A 26,994-nucleotide genomic window follows, 5' to 3' on the forward strand; every position below is an offset into this window, starting at 1 on the left:
GACAGAAAGTGCCTTTGGACAATTTCTTACCCTGAAAAGTGTGTGAATGACCATTTGTGATGCATGTTGATGTAAAATCAGTGGGTTTTTTTAGGTGCTGGGGTAGGGTAGGGCACAAGACATCTTCTCCGGTGCAACAAAACCTGTGAATTTCCATTCTTCAAAAAAGAAACTGCTGTAATCAATTTCAATACAGAAGTAGAAGGAGGTTTGCTGATTTTTATGCAACTATTTGTTGAATAACTAGACATGAAAAGAATTCTTTGTCTTGTGGTGCACTCACTGTGAAGAGTAACACTCACTGGAGGGAGCATAAAGAAGGAGGACCAAGACTGCTATTCAGTATCAGCCGTATGTCAATGAGGTGATGGGGTGGAAGTTATTAGTGACAAATGCTAAGTGACCATTTCAGAACAGCAACATTGTTATTGTTAAAGCGTTCAATGTCTAAAATACTCAAGGTCCTGCTCAGCTATTGAACAATACAAATAAGCACTTGCAATTTCATGGCATAGGAAAAATATACACAGAATTAATTAACGAAAAGCCACATAAGATGTCAGCATATTAAACAATCGGTGTTTTAACAATGGAGTAGTGGTAATATCATCTTCGTACTTTATTTCTGCTTATATTGTGCAGGATATTTTACCTTGCTTTCCTTATGTGTTCAGAGTGTGTTGCTGGTTAAGCAGAACATCAGATGGTGTCAACTGCTAGCGTCTCTGCTATCAGAGGGAAAAAAGGCTGCTGCATTTTGTTCTCCTCTAAACTGTGCAAGTCTGTCAGCAAGATGATGCAGAAATGAACAGGAGACCAAAACAGGATGGAAAAATAAGAGATCTCCACAACATAATGGAACCAAATTTATTATTTTTAGTGACAGGCATATGGAAGAGACACATACACAGCAGCAGTAAGAAGAAACAGTCTGCCATTAAATAACTGTACAAGATAGCATTTATTTTTATGGCAGGTCAAGAGCCTAATCCACAAAACAGATGAAATTTTGCTTTCATGAACTCAGCAGGTCAGACCCATATCATGCAACTCATGACTGCAGTTGGGTTGGTCTTTGAAGTTAGTTGTATCTGCCTCTGAAGTACCAGGCACATGAAGCCCAAGAATGTTAGGGGTAAAAATCCTTAAAAAATTACTGTAGAGAAAAGGGGAAGTAGCATAAAGGAAAACAAAGACAAAATCCACATTCTTGTGGCTATAAATCAGTTCCAGTGACCCAAGTGAATTTTCCCTTGTTGATACTATGTGAGGTTGACCCAGAAAGACAGAAGTATAAATACAGTAGCCAGTTGGGCAGAAAAGCAGTGAGATAGACTTTATCTGTGTAATCTGAGATAGATTTGTTTTGGTTTTTTGTTCAATGAAAGTAAGAACTGCACAGTGCAAGCCATAGAGCTGAGGTCAGACGGGGCTGCATCTCCTCTGTGTGCTTATGGCCACCTGTCAGTAATTTGCAAGAGCCTGAGACATGGGTTTGAGGCTTTCATTTCATCTTGCACATCTAGTGCCTTTTACTTTCTTGTCTGTTAAGACACTGTAGGATCTCTCCTACTCACTCTGGGGTTTTGCAGGGAAGCAAAACGGGGTGAAATGGCCAGAAGAAGGTTCCTGGCCAGACACACCTTTTCTGTCAAGAATGTACCTGCTTGGCTAGGAAGAAGTATCTATCATTAAGAGAGATAGTTTATTTGGGTACATCAACCCTGATCCTTTTTGGTTATTCCTGGCTACTCTAAGCTACTTTCTGTTCAGCTCATTTCTTACTATCTCTTCTCCAAATGTCCAGCTTTCCTCTTTTGTTTCAGAATCCTCTTTCTTTTCTTTTCCCTGGAAAACTCACCATGTTCATACTCTTAGACCATCTTGCCAACAGCAACATTACTGCTGATAATTCTCTCCAGATGTCGTCTGGCACATGATCATCAGGCCAGGCACTTCCTAAGCTATTTACCTTCCATTAAAGAAAAAAACAAACCAAAGACAATTTTCCATTTACAGAACTAAAAAACTCAGACCAAAACACAGCCAGAACATGCAGAAATTGCAAAGCCAGATCTACAAGATCCACAAAAAAATTAACATGACAAAATTCACATGACAGAATTATTATGCCTGTTAATAAATGTAAAGAAAAGTAGTATGTAAATAATATATTTGCAGTATGTCAATCATCAATATTATTAATTGAAGCTATCATGGCTAGGGAATTAATTACTTAGTGAATTTCTGCCTTTTGTGTAGGTAAAGAGCAGAATCTGGATTTACAAACACATTTTCCTCTTCTAACTATTTTATAGAAATATGAACTGATGGGGTTCTCCATCAATTAACAAGGTATCCTAGAATCAGCAGGCTGCATCTTTAAGGAGGAAAGGAAAGGATTGATTCAAGGATTGATTTCACACTTAGGGTCTCAGAGCAAAAGGGACATCCTGTCTTCCTTCTGCACCAAGTAAACTCCATGGGAGGAGCAGGTAGCAGGCCACCCAGCAGATCTGAGGGCATATATCTGTCTGCAACAGGGCTTAGAGCTCTGATCAGATCCACTCAGAATTTTTGGGTTCCTGGTGCAACCCAGCATTGCAGAAACAGAGCTTGCATCTCAAGCGGTTCTCCAGTGGGAAAAGTTACCACCACAGAATATGCATTGAGTTGCTTCTGAGACAGAGGCATAGATAGTACTGTCTTTTATTTAAGTTCCTTTTGAGCAAATCACTCCTGGAAGATGAGTAGCTTATGTGTTCTCTCGCTCATTCCCTAAGCTGTTGTATCTATTTCTCCACTAAATTTACATGTACTTTAGAAATTATTCCATTGCCCATAGGCAACATATGCAGAATACACAAAATATACATAGAGTTCATCTATGCTAGTTACTCAAAAGAGCAAAAACTTCAGATGAGAGATCTTACATGATTATTGGTGATTGAAGAAAGGAATTCTTACCTTATCATCACAAATCTTTTAGTAAGATTTCATATGCTCCTTAGAAAGAGTTTATCTAAATGAGTGACAGCTGTCATAATGCAAACAGAACTATACCTTAGTTTGAGTGAAGAATTCTTTATTTTTAACCAAGATGGTAAATGGGGAAAGATGAAAGGAAAAGAGTTTTTCTTCTGTTTATTTTTGTATATCAAGGAAGGTGAAGTAGAGAAGTGGCTTTAATTTTTGTTTTTGTTCTTAATCTCTTTCTTATATGTCACTCATCTCAGAAATTTCCTTACACCATTCTTATTCTGTATCAGTCTATAAATACAGCTTTGCCCACAAGTATAGAACATCCTTCAGCTGAGTTCCTTGTTTCAGATGAGCTCTGTAGTAATGTGCCACTCTTTCAGTCCTGTGAGATTTCCCATTGTGGGAGGCCTCAATAGCACAGAGCTGTTTGGTTTTGGCTCTGCCTATTGCCAGATGACATTCATGACAACAGCTTTTCAAGTCTTTAAAGTGCCTTCTGGTACCCATACAAGTAGGTAGTGAAACAGGAAACGAATGTGAGCGAGTATATTAATTTTCACGTTTTTTTTTTTTTTTTAGCCCATCTTAGAAATCTCTGTTTTTATTCCATTTCTTGAAGCTCCTTTTATTTTTGTTTTTTTAAAAACAAACCTTTATATATTGGATCAGATTAATCCACCACGACGTATTAAAAGATCTAAGATATCTGGGTATCTCACTGAATGTTAAATCTGTAATTGTTTTGTGTCTGAACGTTTTTGGGAAATGTGGAAACCCAAGACTTTTCTTTTATCTTGACTAATAATTTTTGGTGTAGAGGCCGAGCTGTATCTGCATATTGAGAACACCACTGTTTATGAGGCATCTTGTGCTGAAGTTTTCACAGAGAGTTATCACAGGATCTGATCTGTCCCCCAGTTGCTTTATTTTGAGAATTCTGCTTAATTCCTTGGGGTCAAAACAAAAAACTGTCAGCTGTCAACAGGGCTTTGTCAACCGTCTTCCCCTTCAAGATATTCAATCCACTAGCAGATGAGCTGGACAATCTTTATAGAGCATAAGTGCAAGTCCTCAATGTATCTTCAATATTGTATTTTTAGTGGTATGACTGTAAGCTCCTATTGTTTAGTCAAATATATTTCTATGTCCAGAGACACAAAGTCCAACCTGTATAATTTTCAAGTTTTTTATCTAGCTGGGTTTTACAGTTTTAGATTATTTGTTTCTTCTGGAAGAGAAACTATCTCTTCATTTCATGATCTTGACGAAGAGGTCTAATGACACTGTATTTGGTCATAAACCCATCTGTTCCTGCTGCCTTATTTACATTCAGAGTTTTGATGATAGTACTCACTCCCTCCTTTTAAGTGGGTTATCCAAGAATTCTGTATTTTTCTTGTGGTTCTGTGGGCAAGAAGCCCTTAAAGCATTTTAAAAGTTGTTGACTTTTGGAGAGTTGACCTTCGATCAGTAAAACCTTTTGGTCTCAAATCACCCAGCATCTCTTCTCAACATGCTACCAGATGTCCTTTGCTGTCCCTTTTGAAGAAACAGACATATTATCTCCTTTTTCTTTTAAAAGCCTGTCTACCATCTTTCCCTTATATAATGTTTTGGTTTATGCATTTTTAGGCAAGTTCTGTTTAACAGATTTGCAGGGAAACCAGTCCCTGTGGTTTTATGCAATTTTTAACAAAACCTTTCAGTACCTTTCTACTTATCTCAGACTGAAAGGGATCCAGTAGGACTTTTTCATCACTGGTTCTTGATTTTTTAAGATGGCAAGCTTTGCTGGTAACTTTACCATTTATCCAAGCCTTACAACCATCCCACAGAGTTTTCTTATCTCAATGAGCTTTCTGTTTCCTCTTAGATAACTCTCAAAAAGCTCTGGATATTTCTTTTGTCCTAAATTATAAGCAGAGTTCCATCAAATTGCTGTCAATATAGTTTTAAATTTCAGTCTTTTAAAGTTAGGCATAGGGAGTGAGGATACTGACTGATTACATCCAGAGAGATCAAAGTAACAGTATTTAACAAGCTATTGGTGGCAGGGAACACATCATGTTCAGAATATGCATCACATGACTGACAACAATAAGAGCATCCCCAACAATAAGAGGTAAGTTAAGAACTTACCTCTTTTGAACATTACCAGCATTTAATCACAAGATGACTAGCTTTAAGCTTGCTTCTTATCTGCAAATCCTAATCACCTTGGTCTGTCAAGGGCTGGATTCATAAACTAACGAAAATTCTCTGTCCTGTCCTAAATTTTATTAAAAATTCTTAAAAAGAAAAAAAAGAAATAAAAGAGGCTTTCCCCAGATGGAACGGTACGAAGTATACGTTTTTTTTTTTAAATTATCCCATCAGAGGTTTTGATCAGAATATGTCTGCCATCTTCAAAGACCAGGCTTTTAGGATGAAAACAAGGTACTTGACTAACAGAACTGCCACTCTTGTTTCCTTTTGATGGCCTGAAGATCAGTATGGTGTCTGTTCTTACATTGTACCTCAAACAGCTTTCACTGCTGGCCTACAGAAGAGCTTTTCACAATTGTACAGTCTTTTTTAAAATTTTTAAGAAAATAGTTAGTTAAACTTGTTGACCTAAGCTGGTCAACCATTCAACATTTAAAAGCATCATTTGAATTGGCTCATCTGCTCCACTGGCTTTCCAGCTGCTGCTTTTCTAACATTTAAACTTAAAGGCTATTATTCTACGTTTAGCTGATACTTTTATAAACACCACAATGCTGCCTCTTGCAATAGCAAATATCCTCTTTTATTAACAGAGGAGATGACAAATCTTGAGATAACTTTTAAGGCTTCTTACTACACTTGGTTTACTTCCTTACTTCTGGTGTTTCATACACTATAGCACTGCCTTAACATTCTTTGAGTTAGCTCTAGCCATGATGAATTTCTCCTGTCTTAAATACCTTCTTGCTACCCTTCCTGTTCTAAAAGCACTGCTGTGTCCTGTGCCCTTTAGAGTGCAACTGCAAATTTGAGTGACAAGAGATTATTCCCTAACAGAAGGTCCTGACCACTGAAGTGGAAGGTGCTTGCGAAATGGAGAGAGCTGCTGAGAGAGTAGGGGAAGGAGGGAATCATTGCTTTAAAAGCTCTGCTGGCCTGGCCAGCAGGTTTGATTGCTAGCCTGCTTGACTGCCTACACAAAAGGCAGCTGTTCGCCTGCTGACTGGCAGCAGATCATTCAAATCAAATGATGGACAGGGTTTAAAAGGCTGCCCGAACTTGAGCAGCAGCATGCCCAGATCAAGATGGTGTCTGCACGTTGCATGCCCCCAGTGAAGAGGAGGGTGTCCGCTAGGAGTTTTATTATGTACATATGGAGGGGGCCTCACCATCCGGGGTAACTTGGCAGCACAGAAGACTTTGGGTGTCCCCAAAGCGTTTGCTCTCTTTGAAAGTCAAGGCAAGGAAGGCACCCTGCCTCGCTAGAGAGATTTCTGCTGCCCAGACGGGGGAAGTGCTGCTTGTTATTAAGTCTCTTGAAACTGAGCAGTTGTGAAAGCATGTTTGAAAGCAGGATATGCTCTACAGTGATATCCAGGGCTCATAAGAGATTTTAAAGGAGTTTAAAGAGCAAACCAGGCCTGATCAAGAGAACCTGAAGATGGTAATTTAACAGGGGAACTCTGTGTAGTCTGAGGGTGTTGCTTTCCTGTGTATTGATTTTTCTGTGATTCTGAACTAAAAAAATGCACTAGGATATTAAAACCAGAGCTTCTGAAGTATGGTTTAGATGAAATCATGGAGTGGGAGAATGTGGCAAATTTGCCCATGCAAAGCCCAGTGTAAGGTTTTCCTTAAAAAGTCACATCAAAGTAATAAACATTGCAAGATGTAAAGCACGACAAATGTGCAAGCAGTAAAATACCTCTCCCTGTTCTTTCCATCTGAGCCCTCAGAGGAGACTGCACGATAAGCTAGAACAGTAAACACCCCAGGATGCAAAAGGGAAGAGCAAAACAACGTAATTCAGGACCTAATGCAAACATTAAATTACTTGTGCAGGCTTTGCTGCAAATTTGCTGCCTATATACTGCCATCCATTTGAGAGTTGTCTTTAGCACAGAAGCTGGTGCAGACAGGCACTCCTGATAATACCTCTCCTGTCAACAGAGATCCTTTGGGTTCATGTCATTGGCAGGGGAATGTGAAGGACACTATGGAATTTGGTCCATCTGCATCTAAGGAAAAGACTGTTGCTTTACCTCTCTGGTGGCTTTTATTTTTTTTAATTTTTTTTACAGCTTTATTTCTGGTTCAAACTCCCACTGGTTTTGCAGCTCAGAGAAGCTGAATAGGGTAGATAACTGATCACTCCTGTGATATCTGCATCCTCTTCATAGTGTAAATCACAGAGAACTCTTGGCATTCTAGCTTTAATAGCATTATTTGACAATAGTGGCTTTTTATTTTTAATACAAGTAAACAGAAGTACTTTATGAACTTTAACACTGCAGATCAAACCTTTTGCACTAGCACCAGGGGTATGCTGCAGACAACAAAGAGTGTAGACTGAATATCCTACTGATGGCTTGTAGTGGCCTCTGTAGAATTTTCTTGGTATTATTCTGATTAGCTATAGTATTTTACTATTTTCTACCAATAAATGACACTAGCAGCTTATATGTTTCTTTCACAACGGAAAGCAATATTCACCAATTCTGTACTTGCTACTGTATGGTATTAGGGAAAATGTACATGTTGAACTTCAATTTATTTTTTTTTTTTCCTTGCAATATTAAGAGGTTCAAAGCCTCACACAGAAAACTGGCTGTGAAGCCCTCTTTAAGTCATCATCATTATCCAAAGTCAACAGCTTCTTCAATGTTCAATGTACAAAAGCCTCTAAGTTCAATGAGCACAAGGACTAAAGGATTTACTTCATCTTGATGAAATCATCCAAGAGTCTGTAGCTTTGTGGTATCCTTGTATGGAATAAGGAATGGTCTTTGGCCCTAACAACATTCTTGATCACTTTGATGAAGACCCACAGAGACCCACCTACCTTCTAATCACAATATGTAACAGCAGTTTAGGTGCATGGAGTTTAAGGACCAAAGAGAGCATTAGATTGTGTCATTACCTTTCCATCTATCAGAGACTGCAGCATCAGTCATCTTTTTATTTGGCTGAAGTACATCTTCTAGGAAAGAATGTAGGCTTCGTCAGAAAGGTTCAGAAGAGGGAGAACTCAGCACTGCCTGCAGCAGGAGGTATCACCCAACTGCTAAGAATATGTGTCTTTTCTCCCCCCAAAAAGGGTTTCACCTTTCTCCATTGTCTCTTATCATTCCTTCTTTCAGGAAATTACAGAATTCTCTTATATTTCATGTTTTATACCCTAAGCATATTTCTACATTGTAATAAACTCACCCTGACTTCCTTTGGTATATGAAGCAGGCAGAGCTTTTAACTTGTTTCTCTGTAACACATTTTTCCCCACATCAGAAGTAATTTTACTGCTTCTTTCCTCTGTATCATTGAACTTTTAAACATATTGTAGAAAATATGTGTACAAGACTGTATCTAGTATTCCAGCAGTAGTACTGCTACTTTAAAAACCTTGAAAAATCTGGAGTAAAACTACCTCAAATCCCACTTAATATTCCCAATTTACATGTAGTTGTGTGGGTTTTTTTTCCAGAGCATTACACATAGTTCATATGGTGTTCCCTGTCATAGTGACCCCCCACTTTTTTTCAGACACACCACTGCTCAAAACACAATCCTCAGTTTGTAGTTTTGCCCTGTTTAACAAGATTTATTTTCCATAAAATTATCTGGTATAGCTTTATTTATATATATTTTTTTTTGGTTGTTTTATGAATGAGATCCTTTCCTGGCTTTCACATTCTTGCCCAGAAGGAATATCAGGCTTTTCAGCTGAGCTCCTTTGCTCATCCCATTTGCTTCATACTGACACTATTCTAGTCTTTCAGTGTTCCCCTGCATTTCCAAGATAGGTTCAAGACCATCACAGCAGGCCAGAAATTGTCTTCAGCCAAGTCTCTTAGAATTGTTGTGCACAAGTGGTCTCAGCCTGCCAAGTTGAATACGCTTACTCCTAGGGGACCTGTCTGAATTTATGTAGCCACCTCCTCTGTTACTAATAAATATAAACGTTCTTCATCATTTTTACATGGTCCTGTCTTACTTCTGAGTCCCAGGCATGAGTAATTGTTATTTTTTATTTATACTAATGTATCTGACTGCATTGATCTTATTAATTCAACATTCTTAGTTTTATAGGTTACAAGCTAGTATTATTTTGCTGTTTTCCGAAGAAGAATGTTATGCCTGTAAATTCCCTGGTACATTTAACACTTCCTAATGCATATTTCCTTGCTGGTTTTGGCTAATGTATCCATGACTCATTCAGATCTTTTAGCGCTCTAGCCAAATGGCCTCCTTTGCCCATTGCTTCTCTTGTGCTATGGGTTCCTATGAACCCCTGCTTTTTTTCCTCTAAATTGTACTGGGACATTGAAATGAGTCACATCCAAGTACAAATACCTATCCACTTTTAACCAGCTTTCGGGTCAGGCTTGAGAACACAATTTGACCCTTAAACTGTTAACCACAAAAAGTGTTAATCTCCTGCCTCCTCCCTCGAGCAAACTACTTTTATAAAAGTGATTATCTGGATAGAAGCTCTCACACCTGCTCTCAGGAAGCCTTGCTGTGTGCTAATGGTTTGCTGTAATACTAGAATTGCAGCTGCTTCGGGACTGGGGGCTCTCGGTCCTGCTGCCGTTCATGCGGACACAGGGCTTTCATTCCTTGGTCCTAAGACCTCGGGTTGGTGGCTACCAAGTCACGCCATCTGTATGGCAGAGAGATGCCACCACCTTCAGTCTCTGCAGGAGATCTGGATGTTTGCTCATCTGACAGAACAAACCATCATTTCCTTAGGTTTGAATTCTTTCTGAGACTGGGAATTCCACCTGCAACTGGGAACCAGAGTACTGCTATAATTGCACATGTTTAAACACATATGGGAGGGAACAAGTTTTCTTCCGGTCATTGGTAGAATAAAATAACAAAGGAAAGGAAGAAATAGGGGGAATGCTCACTTAAAACTGACAACCACCTGGAGGATGTTAATTTCTGCTTATACAATTTGGTATGCAGAGATTATGCTCACAACATGGTGGTAAGAGATGGTAAAAATAAAAACTACAACAAGGTAAGTCAGGAAAAAAAGTCAGGAGCATGGGAGAGGAGAAGCAAAAAGCTAGGCATGGTTTTATAGTGATGTGTGGCTGGACCGGTCTGATGCCTTCCCCATAGGAAACATGTAGGAATGGCACATTCCCAAATGGACTAGAAGTATGTGGGAAGGAGTACAGAATTACATGTAATTAGCATGTACAGAAGTTTTCATGATGAAAAACAAAGTCATCATGGAAAGAAAAGTTGTATGAAAAATAACACGAGCATAAAAATAATGGAAAGCAGCGGGCTGAGAAGATTGAAGAGCAGAACTACTCCTGCATGAGGGAAGCATCAGGAAGGCACAATTCAGGTCACAATGGCTTTGTAAGAAAGTATTACAGAGAAAAAAACAAACCTGAACTGGAAAGATTTTCTGTACTAACTATAGCAGTGGTTGCTGATGGCTCTAAATTGGAAGTCAGTTTTAGCTAATATGTTGCTAATTTTTTCCTCCTCTGTTGAAATGTTTTTCATTTTCTGGTGTGCTGAAAATATCTCTGAATAGGACTTTACAAATATATGAACTTTTACCACAACCCATGCAGGCAGTGGTAAAAAGAATGCTGGAGAAAATTGCTTTTGGCTGGAGGGACACAGAAGACAATGAGAAGCTTCTTTAAAAACAAAACAATTCAATTTGCATTTTGTTGTGGAGCAGACCACAGGACCTGGTTATGGGAATCAACCCACACAGAGACCCAGCCAACATCTCTCACTATTAATTTACACTGTGCAGCGGAAGAAGCACCAATATTTTCTGCAGTGTTGGTGGGGAACAAGAAGTGTAAGTGAATTAACTATCACAGCCCGCTGTACTAGAGGACGACAGCGTCACTGCTTCAGCTTTCCAAGAAAGTACAAGGCTGGAATCTTTCTGTCCTCTAGAAGAGGAAAATTTCAGTAGAAAGCCTTTCTGCCACACTAGACCTGGGGAAAACAGTATGATGCTGGGAAAAAAGAAAAAACTAGCACTTTATAGCCCGGCTGCACAGTATATTACTTATATAGATTTTCAGAACAATACATTTTTTTGGTCAGTGTTCACAGAATAACTGTTAATGGCCTTTAATAAGCAGCAAAAACTATTTGGAATAACTACTATACAGAAATTAAATATGCAGAGGCTTAAATCCAGACTTCATCACCTGGCCTGAGCAGTTGGACCAAGCAGTGACGAGGGAAAGGAGGCAGGAGGAACGGAGGGAAGGAAACACTGAGAACTCCTTCTCCACAGAGTCTCCCCAGTCTCTTTTGTACCAAAAGAGCAGCTAAGCAGGCCCTGTTTATCTCTCTGTTTATCCTCCTTGCCACCTTTGTCTGCCTTTCTGCAGGGCCCCATGCAGCCCCAGGTTGTGCATGTCTCCATTTGAGCTCCTCTGCACATTGAACAAGTGCAGTGATGATAAGGGGTGGGGATTTTTGCTCATGAGTCATGAGATGTGACATTTACCATTCATCAAGTCCTTTTGCAATTAGATTTTTCTTTCAAAAAAAAAATCCTGTGGCATTGTTTCTTTTTTCTCCTTTTCTGCTTTGTTTTTCTCTTTCCATCTGGTAAGGTACCTGAAGCAGCATTTTGTCAGCCTGGCTGGCAGTTGCTTTCTCTGTCTTCTGTACGGTCAGGGACTTCATCCAATATTTTGTGCCTTTTGCTGCTTTTCATCCAGGTGTTCTCCAGAATTATATGGAAGGTGAAGTCCCCACCCTGTGCATACTAGCTGTCATACATAGTCCTGAGGCTTCTTTTCAGAGGTTGAAAATTGAAAAATAAGGGCAAAAAAACTCATTAAAAAGAGCTTCCTCAACCCATAAATCAAGGCACACATTTTTCAAAACTGCCTGTGGTGTTTTTTAGAGGAAAAACCTGAATTGCTCTGTGTGTGTATTTGGTTTGCATGCTGTTTTAGAGATTTCTCAGTGTTTACCTTAAAAAACCTGTTTTAACTGAACGTCATCACAAAAACCATACAGACAGAACGCCAGTTACACATTAAATCCTAATTTAAGTCTGAACTGCCTTTGCATGCAGTTGGATGAGCAGTGATTATAAAGAATTGATTGGCCAGCACACTGTGCAGTGCTGAGAATTCAGACACAGGGTTCACCTCTGAAATTCTCCCACTTCCCATTTCTTGGTATGACAAAAAAAATCAAACCAACCAAACAAACAACAAAAAAAAAGCAAAACAAAAAAACTAAGGTGTTGTCATGAATTGAGCTGCTTGTGTTGCATAGCTAAACTGTAGTGTTCTTCTGCCCTGGAGTCCGTAAGTGCAGCTTCTAATGACACTGCTCCAGCTGCAGGAATCTGCTTGGCGAAAGAGGAGGAGGAGAAGGAGGATGGCTGCTGGCCATTTTTGTTTTCTAATGTGCATGGGTTGAAGAAAGAAGAATCTCTCATGGGATTTGATTAAGATGGCTTTGGCAGCTGTAAATTACTCACAGCATGCTGCAGAGTTTGTGCTATGAGATATTTTCAGTTCCGTTGAAATCTCAAGCTAAAAAAAAAACCCTCACTAAACTCGAACAAAAATAAGGCAGCAGGACAGAAGATTGCTGCAGATGACTTTCAGCTGGCTCATGCCTGCCTGCCCCACAGGAGGAATTTTAAGGAGCTGGATTCACCACTTATGGAATCCTGAAGAAACAACAGTGAATGGCACTGAAACGGTTTTCACTCTTAATGGTAAAGAAAGTGCTTTTCTTTAGACTTTGCATTATGTTAGGGCACACTTACAGGGGGTACTGTCTGTTGGTCTTAATATTATGCTGCAGCACAGGTTTTTAGAGGAATTGGGGAGCAAGGAATTAGTACTTTCTAAAACATTGTTTACTTCTGCAGTTATGTCCCGAAGGCCATTTAAGAGTGATTCTTATTCACAGGGCAGTGTGACTGCTGCTTAAAAATTGTACCTCCACAAATAAGCAAACAAATAAACACAAACCTGTGCTAAAATTAAAAATTTCTTGCAATCCTAGAAGCACTGTGTGCAAATACCTCTACTTTGTGAAGGGCTGCTCTTAGAGTAATTTCTGCTTAAAAAAAAAACAAATGTATTTTTACAACTTCCTATTTCTTCTGCTGCAGTAGAGCCAGAGTAGCAAGAGAAGTGAGGTTGTTTTCCATCAAGAAAGCTGTTGCTGCAATTGCAAGAATAAAATTTATTTCAGTGGAAGAACTTCTTGGAAGTAATTCAGTTTGGATTACAAAACCCAGGCCAGTTTGCAAGGTTAGACACCCTATAAAACTAAGAGAAGCAATAACAAACCAATGCTCTCCCCAAACTTTCTTTGCTTGTAAATTGATAAATTGAATGGATTTCACCTAGGAATGATTGAAGAGTGGGGAACACAGGTGTTCTTACTGACACTTTGGTTTTTCAGAGTGGTTGTGCTCTTTCAGGACATTTTGCACTGTAACAGACACGTGGCTGTACAGTCTTTCCATGCCAAATGGACCCTGGAGCAGAGCAGGGCACCTGCAAAGTCAGGTGTTATGGTGGTAAGGGAAAAAGAGCCGCTCACCTTTCCTTCCTTTGGCTGGATTATTCCAGCATCTGTTCTTTCTCCACAGCTCTGCCTGGGATCTACTTTATTTTTCTGTTTCCTGTGTCACTGTATATAATAGAAGGTAAAATATTTCTGTAAGTGGGAATATGCAATAGATTTCACAAAAAATATATGGACATTTTATTATTGACATGTTTATGAATGTCAATACGAAAAAAAGGGTTGTATCATCAAAATAAAACAGGGAATTAGAATCACAAAATAATCAAATACCAGGTTGGAAAGGACCTCAAGGATCATCTGGTCCAACATTTCTTGGGAAAAGCACAATTTAGGTAATATGGCTGAGAAACCTGTCCAACTCAATCTTAAAAGTGACGAGTGTGGGGGATTCTATCGCTTCCCAGAGGAAATTATTCCAAAGTCTTATTGTCCTTAATGTGAAAAATTTTCCTCTTGTGTCTAATTGGAATCTCCCCAGGAGTAACTTGTACTGTAAGACATAGTTTCTGATATTGGAGGTTTCTGTTGGTGGAGAAGAAGGAATTCAGACCTCAGTTTGGGGACAAATTATAGGACAGTGGGTTCATGCTGTCATCTGTTGTCTTGCATGTTATCTTTGCTTGTTTTCCAAATAAATCCATAATGGCTTCTACCTGAACTTCCACAGGACGGCAGGGGAAATTCTGGCTTTGGCTGAGTAGGTCCAATCCAAGGTCTTCCGCAAGAGCTTTCTAATTTGAGATGGAGATGTAGAAATATTTTCTCAAATGTATTACCCTGCAGAGCTCATTCACTTTTGGTCTGAGCTATAGTGTGCAGAAAGAGAGCATAATGGAGAATAATTAGAAATTTCTAGTATCACTGTAAATGAGGAAAAATGCCATTGAGGTAGATAATGTAACTATTGCAACTGAGAAGAGAACTGGAATTATTTTGTACTGAGTTAAATTCACACAAAGAGATACAGTAGTGGGTTAAGATTCAATATTAGAGGAATTTCACAGATGTCCTCCATAATCTAGCATATGTGGCTTTGTGCCCACCTGAATGTGGTTTTCTGTTTCATGCGATGTGGATATCTCACAGCAGTATAGAAGTTACACCTAGGGAGCACTGGGAAGGGGTTCAAACCATTTAGCGTGTCAGAGCAATTTCTGAATTTCAGCTTGACTTGCATTTTCCATAGTCTGTTTTCTCTTTATGTTTTTCTTTCATGTTTTTATGACTTTCTAATGTCCTTTTAATGCCTTTATGTTTATTTTGCTTTATTATTTGCTCTATGCTTTTTAAAGCTGTGCTGTTGCAGCTCTTTACTGTCTTGTCTTCTCCTAATCTCCTCTTCCACTGATCTCTAGCTTTTTCCCATTCTCCTTCTCCCATGCTTTCTCCCCTTTCTTACTGCTGTGCAACCCAAGTGTTTCTATCTGTTTCCTCTGAAAACATCTGGACTCACAATGGTCTTCAGAGTTTCTGGGGTAAATATAAGTCAACAGACCTTTTAGGGAATCTTACAGTCGAAGCCTTAATTTTAATAAATAAAAAATATGTCCATCTCTGTGGTAGGAGAGGTTGCTCCTGAGTGTTTGCCTTAGCTTCCAAGTCACACAGGAAATTCTTGAGAATGTTTTCTGTGATTTGGTTTGTGTGTTAGTAAGTCTGAAGTCAATGACTTATTTTGTTTATGTGTGGGCAGGTTTTCTCCTTTCGCTTCTCCCCCGTGTCCCCTCCCCCCTTTTATTTTATTGTATTTGGCTTTCTGTTTTTATTTTTCTTTTCCTCTCCCTTATATTATTTTTCTTCCCATAACAACCCCATATCATCTATTTCCATCTACCCTGCCCTTCCATCTCCTTTTTATCTTGCTTCTTCTACCATTTTTCTCCTTGCATTCTTCTTGCTCTTATTGTCTCTATTACACTTTGCTTACTTCATTTAAAATTAAAGAGAGCCAAGAGCTCTATGCCTCTAAGGAAAACACTTTTATGCTATTAAAAATTAAAATTTGGAGTGTTCAATTTAGGAGGCCTGAAGGTAATCAGATTCATGAAACTTCACTTTCCTGAGACAGTAACTGAACTGGACCCACAATTCATCTGTGTTTCTCCTGTAATGGTCCCTGCTGGACTTTAGGAGCAGAACAGGGAAACTACTTGCTGCATTTGTTTTCTTTCCTAAGGACTCGGGTAGCCTTCAGCCTTAAAGAGCATCAATGGCTGCCACTTGCCAGTGCCTATGGCAAGGATATGGGGAAGAGTGGGAAGGGATTTGCTGCCCAGGCTCCTCCTGTCCACAGCAGTTTTCAGATCTTTTTTTCCTTGGAGCCTGGCTTCTTCCTTCAACACCTGGGAGAGCCCTGTGCAAGGTGGCATGTCCTTTCTTAGTGAAATGTCTGGGTGTGAAGCTGTTGAACTGATGCAAGGCATTAAAACAGTGAAGTTGTTTTAAGACTATGTGTTGGATCTGTCTACCATAAAGCAAATAGCATTGTTGTAAGTGATAGCTTGAGGTGGTTTTTGCATTGTCAGTGAGCCCAACTCTGCCTTCTGGGTGAGGGTGTCATGTTTGTACAGGAAGGCAGCCTGGGCAATGGTGAATGTTAATGGATTTACTGCTACTTTGAGGTAGCAACTGTGACTTGATCATAGCCCCTATGAGGGAATGGCTCAGATCTGAGCAATTCTGGTAAGTGTGATTCAGCTTGGACTTCCCCAGGATGCTTCTAGCACAGCTGAGCACAGGCAAAGGGAAATATCCCTGGCAGGGGTTTGAGGGCATTGTATGTAAATAGAGATGTGTGTGTGTGTCTTTGCTCTTGCACACGTTTGACCCTTGTGTAAACCCCCTCAAACCAACCTTCATCTACAGTAAGTACGAAATTGCTGAAGCTTGGTGAAGAAGCTGGAACATGTTAGTCTTTGGTGCATAGAATTGCTTTAAATTGTATGCAGAAATTAAAGCATTTATTGGAACATTTGGATCCATACTAAAACAGTCTGTGCTACCATGGAGGTTTTTGCTTTCTGTTGGTTTGTACTATCAAGGTGATCATGCTGCCTTACAAAGTTTGAATGCTCTGTTCATTCTTAGGCAGACTGTGTTGGCCTGTGTTACTGACTTGTATGAACTGTAATACACTTTTTTGCTCAAGAGCTGTGCATTTCTGGCAGTTTCTTTCAGGTGCTTTGCAAAACTTTGAAATAAAAAGCTGTGGAGTATTTAATGCATAAATAAATATGAGGAAATCATACACAGTATATCACCAGGACTGCACAGACAGTCTAAGGATTGTGGAAGAAATAGTGTGAAATAGCAATGATACTGTAAAAGAGATATAATAAAATCAGAGAAAACAGTGGGTCAGGTGCTAAGCAGCCTGAAGGCTGTTTTGCTCCATTCCAGCAGCTCAATATAGCAGTTAAACAAACATTTTATAGCTGGAGGCACACATACTCTGGTTCCTCTGAAGCTGAGTGCTGTGCCACTCTGGCTGTGAGGGTGAAATAGTAGCACACAGTCCTTGCATCGGCAGCCTGCAGGACTCATTCAGTGGGTCAGTGTGTGGGGATGGGACAGAAGCAGTATTCACTGCGTTTAGGTTTTCGTGTTTGGAATTCCTGCTTAGTTCCCTGCCAGTTCCCAAGCTCCTCTGCCCAGCCCTGTAACCAGCAAGAGTGGGGGAACCTCATCTCCTGAGTCAGTTGAGGCAACTGGGAAGTTATTCTTATCTTTTCAGTACATTGTCTCCTGCAAGCAAATACTGGTTTTCATGCATTAGTGGAATGTCATAGGAAATAAGGTACTAAAGGTGAAGAATGTAGGGGAAAAGTTTACAAGGTTGGTCTCAGCTCTGACCCTGGTGCCTGTGCATTAGTGGGCCCCCAGCACCCTTGTACTTAATTAATGAGACCAAGAGAGGTATTTTTTGCAGCTGAAGTTCTTCACTGCCAATTGCTGGAGTGCATGTGTGTTGATGGAAATTATGCTTAAACTAGACTGTAGGAGTTCAATTACAGGAGCATCATTATGCTAGAGCTTTTTTTCCCATGAGGTGACATTGATCAGTTCAGGGGGTGATGGTGGTGAGCTCAGCTGTACTGCAACTGTTCCCGGGGCTTTCTCATGGGCCTGGTGGGGGCAAGTCTGAAGGAAGGTTTGGAGGGAGAAGAATGACCTGGCTGTGTAAATGTTTCCCTCCAGTGTGTGAAAAGTGTTATGGGAGAAGTCACAGAGATGCTTACTGAAGTCTGTAGCATGATGGGAATAACTGCTGGCACTGAGAGACTTTCAATATCTTCTTTGGGTACGGGGGGATGGGAAAACAGAAAAGATCCTGGAAAGGAGAATATTTTTAATTTTTGTATGATATACTAGAAAAAGGGAAGAGAGTGGAGGGATGGGGTACAGTGGAGGAGACAGCTGACAAGATAGAAAGTGTATCCTCACAATGGTGTTTCACATGAATTTAACTGGCAAGACTATGTTAGTCCCAGAAAAAAAAAAAAAAAAGATTTTGCAGTAAACAACATGCCAGTACTGACAAATTTTATCAATACTAGTGCTGCCAGATTTTATTGGTTTATCATAAAGAGGCATAGGTTTTGCTCGTGCTACATCAGTCTCACAGTGCAGGGACATGCTATGGACAGTACATGGATTTTAAGAAAAAAAGTCAAAGAGAAAAAGGATTTCTGAGGGTCTTGTTGAGAAAATGTTATGCAGGAAACCCAGAGGAAGCTTCAGCTTTCCTTGTGAGCCTAGGTTTCACACCTCTAGATATGGGTAATCTTTGGTAATATGCTGGGTAGGCTTTTGAATTTTTAGCTTTAGTTCAGTTTCTTTCCTTCCAAGAAGCTAGTCTCAGTTTTTAAAATGCAGCATTAGCACCAGCAGCTCTTTAGAAGATAGCTAGTGGGCTGCAGAGTCTTTCAGCATCAGATGAGAATATGGCTCAAGCCCAGCTCAGGGTGTATAACAGTTATCCCCAACTTCATGGATGCACAGTGGTCCCCCTTCAAGGTGAATTTGATGAGTTTCAGTTCCTCCTCCTACTGCACAAACTGGCTGCTCAGTCTGGTCCTCTGCAGCAGACAAGCTCTCTTTCTGTGTGCTTTATATTTAGGTGGAACGTCCTGTGTTCTAATTTGTGCCTGTTGCCCCTTATCATATCACTGGGGACAACTGAAAAGAGACTGGCCCCACCCTCTTGATCCTTGTCTGTAGGTATTAATAAACATTGATAAGATAGAATCATAGAATCATAGAATCCTTTAGGTTGGAAGAGACCTTTAAGATCATCAAGTCCAACCATTAAGCCAACACTACTAAGTCCTCTGCTAAAAGAGATCAGAATCTGTCAGAATTGGAAGGGACCACAAGGATCACCCAGTTCCAACCCCTCTGCCATGAACAGGGACAACTCACACTAGATCAGGCTGTCTAGAGCCTCTCAGTCTTCTCTTCTCCAGGCTAAACAGCCCCAGGTCTCTCAGCCTTTCCTCAAAAGGAAGATGCTCCAGTCCCTCATCATCTTTGTAGCTCTCTGTTGGACTATCCCCCGTAGCTCCTTGTCTTTATGCAACTGGGGAGCCTAGAACTGGACACATTACTCCAGATGCGGCCTCAAGTAGGGCAGAGTAGAGGGGGAGAAGAACCTCCTTGGACCTGCCAGTTACACTCTTCTTAATTCTCCCCAGGATACCATTTGCCTTCTTGGCCACAAGACCACACTGATGGCTCATGGTAACCCAGGTCCCTCTCCATGGAGCTGCATTCTAGCAAGTCAACCCCTAACCTGTACTGATGCATGGGGTTACTTTGTGGGGTTTCCTTTCTCTGTGTATAGCTGACAACATTTGTTGCTGTACAATGGGCTAGGTTCAGGGTAGCAAGGGAATAGTATGGTGCTGTGTTCAGAGGTGGAGTGCAACCAGCTGGTTGCAGGAGGTGTGTGCTGGTGCAGGAGAGATCTCTGGTCTTTCCTGGGAGGGAGGAAGGAAGGGAGGGAGGGAACACTCTTTGTCACAGCCTTTCCCAAAGGAAAGGTTTCCTGTGGCTCAGGTTCCAACACCGAGCAGAGTGTGTGTCTCCTGGTTGTGCTCTGGAGTGGGGAGCACTCTGTCACCTGTCCCTCTGTAGTGCTGCATGGCCACTTGCTGCTTGAAACAGAAGAGATCAGAGAAGTGCATATTTTGGAAATGTGAGATTGGAGCAGTGCATTGGAGGTGGGTGGGATGGATGGGCTGGTGGGTGGGATGGAGTTGGTTGAGAAACCGATGGTTGCCCTAGCAATATCCTGCACAGGACGTTCACTTTGTGCTCCAAGAGCTTCTCTGCATAGGAGGCTCTTACTGATTTTTCTTTTGATTGCAAATCAGTGTAAGATATCCTTTACTCAAGGGAAAAACAAAACAAAGCAAAAACCAACAACAAAACCAACTGAAAAACCAGCATAATGCTTGCTATCAAAGTAACCCCAAATGATCCATGGCCTGTAAGTCCATGTGGCGATACTTTGCTGGATTTAGAAACACCAGAGTTATTACACAAAGCATGTCACATGGATGTGACCTTCTCCATTCCTCCCACTCAGTAAACAGTAATTATTCTCTAGCTGTGTCTTCCTTGCAAAAAAGACACATTTTTTAGAGTACGACATGTAAAAAGAAGTTATTTGTCTTTCTGTAAAATACTTGATATAATGATTGAGAGGTTTTTACCCCAGTTGCAGAGAAATTAATAGAGAGGCAGGGCATGTAAAAGATGTAATGTTGGTTTTTGCTTTGCTGCCTTCTGGGGGAAACTCAGTGCTCCTGTTTTCCAGTGAAGCCTCCAAAGTGCATTAGGTTACCTTTCTGTAAATATCCTGACTTGTTTTAGCAGCAAAAAGATACCTGTGGCTGCAAAATTGGCACTGACGTGGTTTGGATAGAACAGAAATAATTTTGTTCAGTGATTTGACTTTTCAGCCAAAGCTCTTCTAATTAACTACACTATCTGAAGTTAGCAACATGTTTTTGCAGACTGTCTGCTTCTAGCAGTGATAACACTCCATGTTTAGAGTTACTGGCAAGGACTGGTGTGCAGGCCAGGGTCACTGCTAAGCTTGTGAACCACACGGAGGGGGGCAGAAAGCACAAGCCACACCTGCAGGGAGGGGCAGACAGGGTAAGTGATCCTAAAATTCACCAATGGGGTATTCCATCCCATAACCATCATATTCAGTATAAAAGCTGAAGGATCACAAGGGTCAAGCCCTCCCTTCCATCTCCCTTCCACCTTCTGCCTTCCCTTTGCTGCTCCTTCACTGGTCAGCATCCAAGGAGGCCTTCATCCATCCTGCCTTTGATCCCGAGCCCTGTGCTCCTGAGCTGAGTTCCAGAATCCAGCTCCTGTGCCCAGTCATTGAGTCCAGCCTAGGACTTTTCCCCAGGGGCTGCTCCACAGCACTGGGGGTGACGGTGATGTATTGCCATCCGGGGGGAGTTGGGTTTGGTACTAGCTTTGTTCATATTTGTATATATACCATTTTATTATTGTTATTACTATTATTATAAATCGGTCTCTCTTTTTCCCTTTCTCTTCCCCTTTGTGCAGGGGAGGGGGGGAGGAAGGGTTAACAGAGAGCATCTGTTATAGGTCTGGGGACAGGCCTAACCCTAAACTGTGACACATTTTGCAAAGACACCTTGAGATTCAGCCATGGAAACAGTAATTTAATTTCAGCCAGCTACTTTTTTTTCCTTTTTATTCTTTTTTTTTCCCTTTATTTCTCAGTGGAACTTGCCTGCAACTGTACCATGTTGTTAGTGAGCAGTGTTGTGAGACATGCTGTCTGCCAACAGCTGGGAGAGGGAGTCTGCAGATGGGTGGAAGACTTTTTAGTACTACTGTCTTTACACCTAAATGCTGTAAAATTTAAATACAAAACAGACTCTCCAGTCAGGATTCTGTGTTTTTCATGCAACAAAGTGTGTCCTATTGAAGCAATCCCACATTATTATGTTCATATTTTCCTCTGTCATGAAATGGAAGTGGGCAAGCAAGCTGCTGAGATGGGTTAAAAGGTCCTTTTGGAACACACAGGAAGAAAGGAGTTGATCAGCTTGAGTGGGTCAGACCTGCAGCCAGCAGTAGAAAGACAGACTGTCTGATGAGCTGTGGAAAGGGAGAGAAAGGATTGTATGGCATTGAGGACATCAGCCTGGCTCACTGTCATTCTTTCTGCTGGGGTGGTTGTGAGAAGGTGCAAGACACAGGGTTGTAATGTTTCCTGGACTGTTGTCTCTTTACAGCATTTGGTGTCAAGAAGCCAATTCCAATAAACTGTCCTAATCCCCATCCTCTTCCTTCTCTTTTCTTACTCTGTACATTTGTTTAACTTATGTTTTATCCTTGTTTTCTTCCTTTCCCTCCCTCTCCTTCTCTGCCTGCCACAGCGCATCTCACTGAAGAGCAGCCCAGCTGCTTCTCAGACCCTGCTGGGCTCCAGGCTGGAAGGGGTGGGTCACAGTTTTGCTTTGAAGGATCACTGTGGGGCTTCGTGACTGTACTAGGAGAGGAAATTGCTGCCTCCTCCTGTAGCCACATGGTCAAGGTCAGCAGCATTAGAGGCAAGCTTGGGCTGCTATTCATATCAGATTTTACCACACAAGAAGAAGGTGTCAGAAATATGATTGAAGGGAAGGTGGATAGAGAGGGAGGAAAGTACATTTTTTAGAAACTTTATTTTTCTTTTCTTTTTGCCCATGAGAACTGGTGGATTTTAGTTTAGTACTTCTGTCCAATCACCTGATCTTGTAGGATGGGAAAGGCTGAAAATAACTTTTGAGCCATAGATAGCAGTATTTTAGCAATAAAGAGCATGGGGGAGAAGGCACAAAAGCACCAGAGAAAATAAAGTGATTAAATAGTAAGTTTACAGGCCCAGTAAGGGATGTGCTAGTTGGCTGCTTGTGCACTTATACCCCACTCATAATGAAACCCCAGTGACAGTTTATAGCCTGCTTTGTCTCTCTGCTCTTCTTGAACTGTCCTGTAAGATAAATCTACAGCATCTGGGAAGGATGTGAGGTGTCATCTGTATATCAGAAAAGCCATGCACATTTTCATTAACATCTTCCATGTGGAATATGCTAAATGATAATAAGCACTGGTAGGACTGGCACATACTGGGTTCTTGGTGTGTTGGAGTCCCTGGGTGTCTTTCTATCTCTAGGCTCTACTGTGAGTGATTTTGACTTTCCATTCTGTGTGTTATCTGCAGTAGCACACTACCAGTTTTCTCTGTGTCACTGCTCTCTGTTATGGAAATCCCAAAGTGCAGGAAGAATGTGTCAGTGCACAAGCTTTAATGCTGGATGGCAGAATGAGGATGGACACAGCTTTTTGGGAGGTACAAGATGTATTATCTATATATCTGTTTATTAATGAAATGGTTAGTGATATTATCACTTAATTTACCCTTCAATTTCATAGTTAACAGCACAGTAAGATACGCCGAGCAAACCACATCATTCAAGGCTGATATTCCAAGGTGACCCTAAGAAACCCTAAGAAATTGCTGTTATGTTAAAGTTTATTCATTTAGCTGTCAGGGATTTTTGCACACTTGGGATCTGGAAACGATTATTTTCAACTCATATCCTGAAGGCTAAAGCAGAAGTTAATGATAAATGTAAATTCTTGTTGCTTTCTACTCCAAAAATCTATGAAATATTTGCATTCTTGCAATCTTGAGATTGAAAATTTTGAGAATTTAACAATTTCCTTCCCACATGAAAATTTTCATCCTCATTTTATAACCAGAAGTTCTAAAGTAATTCAGTAGAATGCATCACATTTTTTCTTCCCATCTGCAGTAAGATAAAGCAAGCCATTCTTACTACTGTCAAAAAAAAAAAAACCAAAAAAAAACCCAAATTTTTTTTAGAGAAAATGGTTGGAGAAAAAAAATCAATAATCTCAAAATATGCATATAATTTTCTAAGTGTAGTACATGCTTTTAAAGGTTTTTAAGAATGGGTTATGAAACAGTTTAGTTCTGCATGGTTGAAAATGTGTGGGTATTCATACACACAGAAAATTACTAGCCCTGTTTTTGACATCCATAAAGGATGCTATCCATAAAGGATGTCACAGAAGTAAACAGAATTGTGAGGCCACCACTGATGCATTGACGTCGCTGGTGGGGGAATCAGGAAAATCTGAGACCTTTGCAGCTTCAATACTCCCATATTATGCATTTTCCGCCATATTTTGCTGTACGGTAGAAATTGTTGAGAACACCACAATGGGGCATCCCATTGTTTCCTGTGTGCTAAACTGAGAACCAGGCAGGCAAAGGCATTCTGGAGTAGTTTTCATAAAATACCAAACACAAATGATCAGATGTTTTTGCCTACATTTTCCTTGAACATATATTTTAGATTAGATGTGTATGGGACGTAAAAATGAAAACAGAGTGAAAATTTCCAAGATCCAGAAATGTTGGATTATGTGAGTATTGATTTTAGTGTTAAGCAGTGGGAAGTTTTTAGGTTAACAAACATCTTTATTTTTGGGTGTGATTCTTCATTTCCTCTTACAAGTTTTATTCTGGCATGGATTCTAGGCAGAAAGTGGAAAAATGAGCCTCATGGCATGAAAGGGCATGTGCCTCAGGTATGACTGAGAAACAGAGAGACATATATCTGCATGCACATTATGTGCAACGACTGTGAAGTGTTTATGTCAAGAGCTGTTCATGCCCTGTTATTCAGGAGGGACTAACTGTGAGCTTTAAGAGTAAGTCAAGTGCTTGGTTGTATTTCTGTGATGGTGAATGCCAGGTTAAAAGCACATACTTCTTTCAGTGAAGTGGAAAAGATTATGCACCTCTTCAGTGGATGTATAGATGGAGTGTTTGTGAGTTTTGTAAAGATGAATGAAGTTCATGGAGTTATTACAGTTAGCTTGTGATTGCCAGATGTTGGAATATGTGTGTGCATACATGCTGATGCATCTGTTGTTTGGAGAATAGGCTATACACATGTGGGACAACTGTGTGGTGTAGGTGTTGCTACACTCAGGACCATATCTTCGGCAGGCGTAAGTCGGGGTGGCTCAGAGGAAGGCAGTGAAGTCCAGCAGCATGTGCTTCCTGCAATCAGTACGTGTGCCTGCATGTAGGGATTTTGATGTGTGGGATTGCGGTTGGCAGAGTGTGTCAGGATGTGACTTTGGGAGCTTGGGCTGAAGACAGTTAGTGAAAGAAAAGAGAAAAAGCCAAGCCACAAATACACATCCAAGGAGCACGGATGTTAAGGGATAAGGAAAGAGTACATGTGCTGAGACTAATTCTCCAGGCTAAGCCACCAGTTTTGTGCTGCTGTCCTTCTATAGAAGTAGATGGAAACTGTGGGGTATTAGAATACCAATCTTGTACATAATTCAGTTGCTATCAATGTCTGCATTAACAAGTTATGCAGCCCAAAAGGAGCAGACTTGCAGGGTGAAATGGTTGGTGTTCAAGATCTGACACTCAGTCTGTCCAGACTGTCTCACTTTTGAGTAGGGCTAATTTAATTTAATTGCTGTGATGGAGCTGGGGAGGGCTTGGAGTCTCTCTCAGCCGTGACCTCATTTGGTGTTGCACTGCTGCTCCATGGAGGAACAGCTTATACCTGCTGTTGTGCCACCTCTGAGCATGGGCATGTGGCTTGTGCTCCTCTGTCCTCCATCCCTTCCTCATCCTGCCTGACTGCTGGATTGAGTAGGATTGTAACTCAGTGCCTCATTCCTCTGCTGTACATGAAATGGGGGTGTGTAGCTGTAGGGCTTCCTCATGCCCTGGTTGCTAAATGCAGCCACAGCCTGACTCTTGTTGAAGCATTGTCTTTGTATGCACTGCCCAGAATTACATGGGGTTATTTTGTCTGGTCAGATTACCTAGTATGGAAATCCATTCACCTGTCCTTTCTTACTCCTAGGTGTTTTTCAGCATCCCCTCCCTGTCTTCTGTCAACTGCAGCTGCTGTTGATGTGCTGCCTAAATCAGTCTTTCAGCTCATCTGGGCAGTAGTTTAGTTATTAAGATGTTCTTAAACATCAGTGCCTGCTACCACTCCCTGGATGTGGAGTGAAGTATTGCCTTTTGCAGCTTTGAAAACTTACAGTTTTAACACTTCCTGTGTTCTCATCCTAAGCATTGTTCACTTTTGCAAGTTGCCTGATTATTTTAAAGTTGTTAAGATAATTGTTTCAAACTGATATGAGGTACATTCTTGCTTGTGGTTGAAGGTGTAATTCCATTTATGGCTTCGCATGTATGTCTGATTTTTCAGATTTCAAAATAAATTGGTTTTGTATGACAGGGTTGCCTTTCACAGCACAGACTGGATTGAAGTTCCTAATGCATCCTTTCCAAGTCCACGCACCATTCTCTCATAATACAGCACTGTAACCTATTCATTTTCTTGTGATTCTGTCCCCTGTGAACTCATACCAACTCCATTCCTTGTTTTGTCACTTTTAAAAGTATTTTTTTTATGTTCCTGGCTTATTCTTGAAACACTAGAAGTTAAAAAAATTCGCACCGTGATCAGGTACTTCTGGAGAATCTTCTCTCTCAACACTATTTGCATGGCTACATAGTCAGAGGCAGGAAAACTGGCTGGTTTGGATGCAGGTCAGTTGTATGTGAAGCAAATAAAAGGAAGAATATGTTTATCAGTTGTGAAAAAAGCCCCCAGCTCATTGTTTAGTAAAAACATCTGTTCACTCTGCAGAGGCGATCAAAACAGCAAACAGAATGTTAGGTTGCAAGAAACTTCCAAACAGAAAGTACCAATATAAATACTATAATTTCTGCTATGTGAGTCAGTGGCAGATCACTGATTTAAAAGCCAAATACATTTTAAAGAATTCAATCCCATACACATACCTATGTGTCTTTGTGTAAGCATGCATGTATGTTGCAAAAACAGGACAAATTCAGAGAGTGAGCAATTAAAATAGTTAGTATTAAGGAGAAGCTTTGTTATGAATAAAATTTGAAAGGGTTTTTCTTACAGTCAAGAAGGTTAGATGGAGGGCAATCAAAATCATACCAGGGCAGACAGTCTTCCAAAGTCTGCTTCAGAAAGGAGTGTGGGGGGTCTGAAGGGCAGCTTGGCTACTATAACATGTGGATGAAAAAAAAAAAAGTAGCTTAATTTGTTGAACTATTACAAAGCCAAACATAAGTTAAGAAGGACTAAACTGATA

Source organism: Merops nubicus, unplaced genomic scaffold, assembly GCF_000691845.1.
Source record: "Merops nubicus isolate BGI_N331 unplaced genomic scaffold, ASM69184v1 scaffold4252, whole genome shotgun sequence".
In the NCBI taxonomy this organism is placed as follows: Eukaryota; Metazoa; Chordata; class Aves; order Coraciiformes; family Meropidae; genus Merops; species Merops nubicus.